At 40.4% G+C, this 10,142-nt stretch overlaps 1 long non-coding RNA gene across 1 annotated transcript; it reads right to left on the reverse strand.

The window, feature by feature from the left end:
- Positions 1-1,990: 1,990 nt before the first annotated feature.
- Positions 1,991-7,818, reverse strand: LOC139540081 (uncharacterized). Its single transcript, XR_011668079.1, has 3 exons — positions 7,732-7,818; positions 3,463-3,593; positions 1,991-3,350 (listed from the first exon to the last, which is right to left on the reverse strand). It is a non-coding gene; the product is annotated as an uncharacterized lncRNA (long non-coding RNA).
- Positions 7,819-10,142: the final 2,324 nt, after the last annotated feature.

Below are 10,142 nucleotides of genomic sequence, written 5' to 3' on the forward strand. Positions count from 1 at the left end.
TTCCTTCACTCTGCGGTCCAACTCATCCCAAACCATCTCAATTGGGTTGAGGTCAGGTGATTGTGGAGGCCAGGTCATCTAATGCAGCACTTCATCACTCTCCTACTTGGTCAAATAGCCCTTACACAGCCTGGAGGTGTGTTAGGTCATTGTCCAGTTGAAAATCAAATGATAGTCCCACGAAACACAAACCACATGGGATGGCGCATCGCTGCAAATTCTTGTGGTAGCCATGCTGGTTAAGTGTGCCTTGAATTCTAAATAAATCACTGACAGTGTCACCAGCAAAGCACCCACACACCATCACACCTCCTCCTCCATGCTTCACAGTGGGAACCACACATGCAGAGATCATCCGTTCACCTACTCTGCATCTCACAAAGACATGGAGGTTGGAACAACAAATCTCAAATTTGGACTCATCAGGCCAAAGGACAGATTTCCACCGGTCTAATGTCCATTGCTTGTGTTTCTTGGCCCAAGAAAGTCTCTTGGTATCCTTTAGTAGTGGTTTCTTCACAGCAATTTGACCACGAAGTCCTGATTCACACAGTCTCCTCTGAACAGTTGATGTTGAGATGTGTCTGTTACTTGAACTGTGAAGCATTTATTTGGGCTGCAATTTCTGAGGCTGGTAACTCTAATGAACTTATCCTCTGCAGCAGAGGTAACTCTGGGTCTTTCTTTCCTGTGGCGGTGCTCATGATAGCCAGTTTCATCATAGCGCCTGCTGGTTTTTGCAACTTTTAACAAGGCACAGCTGTTAATTGAAATGCATTCCAGGTGACTACTATATGAAGCTGATTGAGAGAATACCAAGAGTGTGCAAAGCTGCCATCAAGGCAAAGGGTGGCTACTTTGAAGAATCTCAAATATCTTTATTTGTTTTACACTTTTTTGGTTACTACATGATTCCAAATGTGTAATTTCATAGTTGTGATGTCTTCACTATTATTATACAATGTAGAAAATAGTAAAAATAAAGTAAAACCCTTGAATGAGTAGGTGTGTCCAAACTTCGGACTATTTCCAGTATAGTCACATTTTCAGACGAAGACTCATTTGTGAAATGGTATACATGTCATGAAAAGCTTTGGCATGTAAACTGCACTGAGACATCAAAGTTGTCAGCGGGCTGTAGTTTAGAATTACTCAACAAATTGCTGCACAAAGACACATTTTGTCATGTTGCATATGACTGGATAAGTAGAGTAGAGGTTCTCCACTTTGGTCTCAAAAAGTAATTCACTAATGCACTGTCTAATGCAAGGAATGTGAATTTCTCTCAACATAAAGACATTCCTAAGCCAACTCAGAGAAAACTGTCTTCACTAACCACTGAGGATTTTGATTCAATAAGCAATGGAAATTGGTTCCGTGATAAGAATTTATGTTGCTTGATCTTGTAAACTCTCATTTGGAGGATCACTTTGAGTTGATGTGCAACACTTATTTTGTTAGCCAGATGATAGATGTTCTGCCTAAGGTACCAAGAATAGCATGCAATGTTTGAGGCAGAGGTCCTCTGTCCAGTGTCTGTGTTCTTTTGCCCATCTTAATATTTTATTGGCCAGTCTGAGATATGGCTTTTCTTTGCAACTCTGCCTAGAAGGCCAGCATCCCGGAGTCGCCTCTGTTGACGTTGAGGCTGGTGTTTTGCGGGTACTATTTAATGAAGCTGCCAGTTGAGGACTTGTGAGACGTCCGTTTCTCAAACTAGACAATCTATTGTACTTGTCCTCTTGCTCAGTTGTGCACTGGGGCCTCCCACTCCTCTTTCTATTCTGGTTAGAACCAGTTTGCGCTGTTCTGTGAAGGGAGTAGTACACAGCGTTGTACGAGATCTTCAGTTTCTTGGCAATTTCTTACATGGAATAGCCTTCATTGCTCAGAACAAGAATAGACTGACAAGTTTCAGAAGAGTGTTTTGTTTCTAGCCATTTTGAGCCTGTAATCGAACCCACAAATGCTGATGCTCCAGATACTCAACTAGTCTCAAGAAGGCCAATTTTATTGCTTCTTTAAATCAGCACTACAGTTTTCAGCTGTGCTAACATAATTGCAAAAGGGTTTTCTAATGATCAATTAGCATTTTAAAATGCTAAACTTGGATTAGCTAACACAACATGCCATTGGAACACAGGAGTGATGGTTGCTGATAATGGGCCTCTGTACGCCTATGTAGATATTCCATTTAAAAAAATCTGCCAATTCCAGCTACAATAGTCATTTACAACATTAACAATGTTTCCATATCTATCCAATATAGACATCCTCTACAATCATTCACGCACAATTGCAACATAAGTGTACTGCCTGTAATCAAATGTAAGAAATTCGATGAAACAAATTAAATTAATTTAAAATAAAACATAACGTTTAGTACGCATTAATTTGCATCAAGACTGTGTTGAGCATTTGGCCATAAATTCTCATCCATATCACAGTGAATGTCATTGTTCATGCACCGTGGGAAAAACATTCTGGTATGGCGAATCCAAGCCTGACATTGGTCTGCATTAATATCGTTGCATGTCTCATCCATGGCCAGGAGGGTGGCATGCTCATGGGGATGTCGATCGTACACCTTCCACCTCCATACTGAAACTAGATACTCAAAAGGTTTGAGGAAAGGAAAGTATGTGGGCTGGTATTCGGTCATGAATCGGGGATGGGCCCAAAACCATGCCTGAACCAATTCAGCATGGTGGAACCTGACATTGTCCAGCACAATGGCATAGGTGACCCCTTCACCTTGCCTGCCTGCTCAATTTCATTGAGAAACACAATGAGGTGTGCAGCATTGTATGGTCCAAGTAATGTCCTACCACAACATCTTCAGAGAAGGCTGCGCACATAGAGATGTTTCCCCCAGGTTTTACAGGCACTTGGACAGTCGCCCGTTGGCCGATGATGATCCGCCCAAGGTGCCTTGTTTTGGCCAGGTTGAAGCCCACTTCATCAACAAAGATATACTTGTGATGGTTCACAGCAGCATCAAGCACCATCATCCTCTACATTTTTGGGGGAGTTAGTTATTTTTACAGTATAGTTTCAATATATTGTGAAGTAGCATGCGCATCAAATAATAACAATAATACAGTATATAGTGCTGTACCTGAACAAACTTGACCCACAGTTGTTTTACCCGGTTGTTAATTCTTTCAACAGGCAACATGTAAATGTATTTCATGCTGGAACACACATTGGCAAAGGTGACATCTTTCTCCTCAATGGCCTGCTTTATTTCGGACAGCCGTATGTCATTCCTGGCCCTCACCATTTCCACCACTGCCCAGTCCTGCTGGTCGGTCAGCATACGGCCACCACCATGTGTTCTCCTGTCAATTCTGAGGGTAGTATAGAGTATACTGTAACATGTTTAGTGAATTTACATGCATTACAATATGTAATTTACTGTAAATGTAATGATAATGCATAATGTATATCCTGCAGACTTACCAGTTTCTTGGCGAAATGTTCTCATGATCGAATTGACAGTTGATCTTTTCAGATTAATTCACACCAATCTGTCAGCCTCTTACCACATGGTCAACGACGATGTCCCGGACTTCATTAGATACAACAGTTACCTGCCAGTGGTGGAAAAAGTACTCAATTGTCATACTTGAGTAAAAGTAAAGATACCTTTATAGAAAATGACTCAAGTGAAGTCACCCAGTAAAATACTTCTTGAGTAAAAGTATTTGGTTTTAAATATACTTAAGTATCAAAAGTAAATGTAATTGCTAAAATATACTTAAGTATCAAAAGTAAAAGTATAAACCATTTCAAATTCCTTATATTAAGCAATCCAGACGGCACAATTGTATATTTTTAATTTTAATGACGAATAGCCAGGGGCACACTCCAACACTCAGACATAATTTACAAACAAAGCATGTGTGTTTAGTGAGTCTGCCAGATCAGAGGCAATAGGGATGACCTGGGTAGTTGTCTTGATATGTTTGTGAATTGGACAATTTTCCTGTCAAAATGTAACATGTACTTTTGGCTGTCAGGGAAAATGGAGTAAAAAGTACATTATTTTCTTTAGGAAAGTAGTGAAGTAAAAGTTGTCAAGAAATATAAGTAGTAAAGTAAAGTACAGATACCCCCAAAAATGACTTCAGTAGTACTTGAAAGTATTTTTACTTAAGTACTTCACTCCACTGCGTCTGCCTCTCTCTCTCTCTCTGATGTTCACCTATTTGATGGGGCCCATGCCCACCTCTTCTTCCTCTTCCTATCCCAGTCTGCTGTCCCCACTTGCTTTAATAGATCCACAGACGATGCAATTGCCATCGCACTGCACACAGGTATTCCTCTTGTCCAGATGGGATAGGCCAATGTAAGAATGCTGTTCATTGACTACAGCTCAGCCTTCAACATCATAGTACCCTCCATGCTCATCATTAACCCCTGGGTCTGAACCCCACCCTGTGCAACTGGGTCCTGGACTTCCTGACGGGCCGACCCTAGGTGGTGAAGGTAGGCAACAACACCTCCCCTACACTGATCCTCAACACTGGGGCCCCACAAGGATGCGTGCTCAGCCCTCTCATGTACTCCCTGTTCAACCATGACTGCGTGGCCACGCACGCCTCCAACTCAATCATCAAGTTTGCAGATGACACAACAGTAGTAGGCCTGATTACCAACAATGATGAGACAGCCTACAGGGAGGAGGTGAGGGCCCTGGCGGAGTGGTGCCAGGAAAATAACCTCTCCCTCAATGTCAACAAAACAAAGGAGATGATCGTGGACTTCAGGAAACAGCAGGGGGAGCACCCCCCTATCCACATCGACGGGACAGTAGTGGAGAAGGGAGAAAGTTAAGTTCCTCGGTGTACACATCACGGACAAACTGAAATGGTCCACCCACATAGACAGCGTGGTGAAGAAGGCGCAACAGCATGTCACCTAAAACTCTCAAACTTTTACAGGTGCACAATCGAGAGCATCCTGTCAGACTGTATCACTGCCTGGTATGGCAAAGGCACCGCCCTCAACCGCAAGGCTGTCCAGAGAGTAGTGCGGTCTGCAAAACGCATCACAGGGGGCAAACTACCTGCCCTCCAGGACACCTTCAGCACCCGATGTCACAGGAAGGCCAGAAAGATCATTAAGGATCCCCGCTATCATCCAGAAGGCAAGGTCAGTACAGGTGCATCAAAGCTGAGACCGAGAGACTGAAAAACAGCTTCTATCTCAAGGCCCTCAGACTGTTAAAAACAGTCATCACTAACATAGAAAGGCTGCTGCCAACATACAGACTAAAATCATTGGCCATTTAATAAATGGATTTAATAAAGGTATCACTACTCACTTTAAATAATGTTTACATATCCTACATAACTCATCTCATATGTATATATTGTATTTTATACAAGATGCAATAGATCTACTGCATCTTGCCTATGCCGCACGGCCATCGCGCATCCATACATTTATATGTACATATTATTTTTCCATCCCCTTACATTGTGTGTATAAGGTAGTCGTTGTGAATTTGTTAGATTACTTGTTAGATATTACTGCACTGTTGGAACTAGAAGCACAAGCATTTCGCTACACTCACATTAACATCTGCTAACCATGGGTATGTGACCAATAACATTTGATTTGAGCGGAGTAACAGGATGGTCCTACTTAAATTCGCTTTCGAAGATACTTTACTTAGGACAGCTTATCAGCCGTACCAGTGATTGTCCGGGAGGTGAGTTTGTTTCCACCTCGGGTTGAGATTCAAAGTTCAAACCACTTTAAAAAATGTGCAGCTGCAGCTTCACGCTTTTCTGGTCTCGTGTTTTTTTCTTAACCCATCGATAATAGAGTTTGGTCGAAAGGGGCGGTTCCGGCAGGCTGGCACGCTCTCTGACCTCACTCCAGGCGGTAACTACTCACTGTGCAAAGTTAGGTAAAACAATTATCTCTAATAACTTCTCATATCACATCCCTCTCTTAACAAAAAGACTCATCATTTTTCATATTACATGCACAACGCAGAGTATGGAAACTTTATATATAGTACTTTACAAATTACTGTATTTCTTTTAGATTTTTTTTATGACATCCCAAAATAACATTAGTGTTCTATAGATCGCCTCTGACCATGCCCCACATTCTATGTTAGAAATATTGTTCTAGTATTCACTTTTGAATGTGTTAGAGGTTCAGTGGGGAAAAGTACATTCCTTTGATGAATCTTGAGAGCGCAGGCCTGAATCTTCTCCCTTGATTTACAACAGGGTGTGAGTTGTTAACCCCTACTAGTTTTTTCCTTCCCTCTCTAGGGTGAGAGGGGTTCTGATTGAAGTTATTCATTGCAAACCTGATCTGACCTATTTGGATTCTCGTGGACAGTCATGACAGTTATCATACATGTAATTTAGATGTTTATTCTTTACAAACACACATGTTAAATCCATATATAGTAGACAAACCAGTTTAAAATCTATATGTTTATCAAATGGTTAAGTGATTATCCATTAAGCGCAGTTGGATTAACTGATGGTCAAATGTATTTAAACAAATGAGAAGAGAATCATATGAAAATTGTGAGCATTGCATTGTGAAAAGCAATTACTTTATATGAAATGTATTTCTAGATGAAACACTGATTAGATTGTGAAAAAGTTACTGTGTAATTTTGAGTGATCATCAAAAACAGCCTTTTTGATGATCTGTTTGAGTGGTGAAGTTACCACATACTTGTGAAAATAGTACCAAAGCAATAAAAAAAAACTAATACCTGTGAATTTAGAAGCACATTGGATGGCCATCGCTATAAACATGAAAAATAAAGTATGTGCTCGCAATAGTATAACATTGAGTGTTAAAAAATGTACTCCTTAAAGCAGTATGAGAAGGAACTGGAGGTCATTCTGCACTCACTACAGAAATATCTGGCGCTACAGTATTTAGCATTACATAGGAAGATTTTCAATTCAAATTAACTCACAACACTGACCCTGCATTGTAAATGTGGCACTGGCACTGACCCTGTAAATGGCTTACTTTCTTTTTTTTTTTTTTAACTCGACTTTATACTATTTTATATACGATAGTATGGCATAAGTCACACAATCCAATGGAGAGATTGGGATAAGGCAGAGAGCTCTGTAAATATTTAATCATTGGACATATGGAAGTGTAGCGGGTCTTATATGCACCACAGGAGAACCAAGAAATGAAGAGCGACACCACGACTGTCTTTTAGGCTTTTATGTTGATCTGCAATAGTATTGTGAAAAGACAGGACAGAAACACATCAGTCTCCAATGCACCATCTGACAAGTTGTTCTACACAGGAGCATGAAGATAAAACACATATCCTGTCTCACATCCCTAATACATTGCTAGGTGCTTTCAGTGTTGCCAGTACCAAAACACAACAACGCATGTACAAAAACACTGCAACACAGACAAGTTACAACGTGAAATCGCCCCCATCCCGTTCAACCTTAGAGGACCAAACTACATCTCCCGTAATGCAACGCCAGCACCAGTCGGCAGCTCAGCTAACCGTCTGCATCACAGAAAGGCATGCTAGCTAGCAACAGCAGCACTTTTAGCACTCTGTAAACTATATTAATAACAACAATAAAACTCTGAAAGTTACATGTTTCAATAGCCTCACACTCCCTTATAACAATATCTACAGCATTAACCTTGGGATGTTTTATTTATTTCACGTTATGGATTTATGGAGTAATCTGCAACACATACCTTTTTCTCTCAGTGTTTTCTCGGACTGAGGAGAACGGGAGCTACGGGTAGTACCAGGGTGTTAGTAGGTGACGCAAGCACCCAGATGAAATAAAATACATTTAATGAAACAAAACCCGAAGATGTTAACATCATTCAGCTACTGACTCCCCCCTCCTGTCTGAACTTGGAATATTCCTGTTCGCGGGCTTTGGCGACTGACCCTCAACCTGGTTGTTCTGTTCTGCGTTGTGTACTATTCTAATAATTTGAAGTTTGATAACCATTTTAACTCTACTACAGAAGCACGACAGCACTGACTTCAAGAAATGGGTCAATGCACAACTTCCTTAGAAGTTCTGATGTACCATACTGTACTATGACTAAGTGGATCTAAGTCTAGATGATGACTACACAACATGTAGTATTTTTTTTATTTAACTAGGCAAGCCAGTTAAGAACAAATTCTTATTTACAATGACGGCCTACCAAAAGGCAAATGTCGGTAATAGATTTGATCGAGGACACATTGCTTCTTTGGAACTGCATTGGATTCCTATTCCATGATGGATGCGTTGTTTGCAAAGCTTTCCACCAAAATGTTGTTGCAGTTTTATTTCATAGCATTTCTGCCATGTAAATAGAGCGTCAAGTTCTATTCTGAGCTCTGGCTTTAGGAACCAAAGCTCACACTCTGCAAACACACACACACAGTAAACACTGCATCTCTTAAAAAGCCACAGGGAAATTCCTTTCCTCTCTTCTCCCTGAGATTGCAATAAAGTGTCAGCCACAGTTAGAAAGAAAGGGGAGAAGGAGGGAAAAAGACTTGCAAACTTGGACAGTGTTGCTTAAACAAGTGGCCTTGAATAATAATTCAGGGGAACAGATATGAGAGAAGACAGACAAATGAAAGCTAGATGGGAGCATATACTGTACTGTAGGTTAGGTAATGTGTTGAATAAGCTGTGGCACTCATTCATAGACACAGTACATGATAGTAACAGGTAAATACTGTACATAGAGGTACAGAATACTGGATAGAGCAAGACAACATAACTTAAGCCTCTTGGATCAAATAGATGGTGTTCATGTTGTGTCATGCTGACTATAAGCAGTGTACTGTAAAAGTCCTTACTATCAGCCTACTAACACTGCAGCAGTGGTGTAAAGTACAAAAGTAAAAAATACTTGAAAGTACTGCTCAAGTAGTTTTTGTGGGGTATCTGTACTTTACTATTTATATTTTTGCCTACTTTTACTTCACTACATTCCTCAAAAACATTATGTACTTTTTACTCCATATATTTCCCTGACACCCAAAAGTACTCTTTACATTTTGAATGCTTAGCAGGACAGGAAAATTGCCTAATTCACACACTTATCAAGAGAACATCCCTAGTCATCCCTACTGCCCCTGATCTGGCGGACTCACTAAACACATGCTTCGTTTGTAAATGATGTCTGAGTGTTGGAGCATGCCCCTGGCTATCTGTAAATTTGAAAAACAAGAAAATTATGCTTTCTGGTTTGTTTATATTTGAAAATATTACATTTACTTTTGATATTTAAGTATGTTTAAAACCAAATACTTTTAGATTTACAGTGGCAAATACAGTGGCTTCCTCCTTGCTGAGCAGCCTTTCAGGTTATGTCAATATAGGACTCGTTTTACTGTGAATATAGATACTTTGTACCTGTTCCCTCCAGCATCTTCACAAGGTCCTTTGCTGTTGTTCTGGGATTGATTTGCACTTTTCGCACCAAAGTACGATCTCTAGGAGACAGAATGCGTCTCCTTCCTGAGCGGTATGACGGCTGCGCGGTCCATTGGTGTTTATACTTACATTTACATTTAAGTCATTTAGCAGACGCTCTTATCCAGAGCGACTTACAAATTGGTGCATTCACCTTATGATATCCATTTTGCGTACTATTGTTTGTACAGATGAACGTGGTACCTTCAGGCGTTTGGAAATTGCTCCCAAGGATGAACCAGACTTGTGGAGGTCTTGGCTGATTTCTTTTGATTTTCCCATGATGTCAAGCAAAGAGGGACTGCGTTTGAAGGTAGGCCTTGAAATGCATCCACAGGTACACCTCCAATTGACTCAAATTATGTCAATTAGCCTATCAGAAGCTTCTAAAGCCATGACATCATTTTCTGGAAATTTCCAAGCTGTTTAAAGGCACAGTCAACTTAGTGTATGTAAACTTCTGACCCACTAGATTTGTGATTAAGTGAAATAATCTGTCTGTAAACAATTGTTGGAAAAATTACTTGTGTCATGCACAAAGTAGATGTCCTAACCGACTAGCCAAAACTATAGTTTGTTAACAAGAAATTTGTGGAGTGGTTGAAAAACAATGTTTTAATGACTCCAACCTAAGTGTATGTAAACTTCCGACTTCAACTGAATACAATGTGCGAC

The sequence above is a fragment of the Salvelinus alpinus genome, chromosome 15, assembly GCF_045679555.1.
Source record: "Salvelinus alpinus chromosome 15, SLU_Salpinus.1, whole genome shotgun sequence".
Taxonomy (NCBI): domain Eukaryota; kingdom Metazoa; phylum Chordata; class Actinopteri; order Salmoniformes; family Salmonidae; genus Salvelinus; species Salvelinus alpinus.